Genomic DNA, 560 nt, shown 5'->3' on the forward strand with positions numbered 1-560 from the left:
CATCGATATGTTCAGCGAGCGACGGCCCCAGATGCTGCAGCCCAGATTCACTACCACCACCTTACTACCACTAGTTTTACACTACTTTTTGGAATCCAGGGTCAGTGTGTGTGGGTGTGGGTGTGTGTGTGTGGGGTGTGTGGTGTGTGGGTGTGTGTTGTGTGGGTGTGTGTGGGGGTGTGTGTGTGAGGTGTGTTGTGTGTGTGTGTGTGTGGTGTGTTGTGTTGTGTGTGCGGTTTGTTAAGAAATAACCCTCCTGTTGTCCTCGGGTCAAGTGTGACCCCTTTTAAAAGCTTTATCAGAAATATGTTTGCTTTTTACCAAAAATAACCACATAAAAAAGGATGAATTCATCTACAACGCACTTTGCAAATAATGTAATCACTTTCATTGAATTCAGGTGTAACATTGAATGGTTTACAAATCGCATTCTCGACAAAACTAATCCACTCACCTAATCCTCCTCAGATCTTAATCCTACTAGACAAAAGATTTTATTTGACCCAATTTCGCTTTATTAGCTCAAATATTAGGTTATAATTTTATACAAGTGAGGTATG

General features: G+C 41.6%; 1 long non-coding RNA gene across 1 annotated transcript in view; it reads right to left on the bottom strand.

The window, feature by feature from the left end:
- Positions 1-560, bottom strand: part of LOC116702715 (uncharacterized) — a 12,221-nt gene that overhangs the window by 1,607 nt on the left and 10,054 nt on the right. The gene's annotated exons all lie outside the window — the stretch shown is intronic.

Source organism: Etheostoma spectabile, chromosome 15 (assembly GCF_008692095.1).
Source record: "Etheostoma spectabile isolate EspeVRDwgs_2016 chromosome 15, UIUC_Espe_1.0, whole genome shotgun sequence".
In the NCBI taxonomy this organism is placed as follows: domain Eukaryota; kingdom Metazoa; phylum Chordata; class Actinopteri; order Perciformes; family Percidae; genus Etheostoma; species Etheostoma spectabile.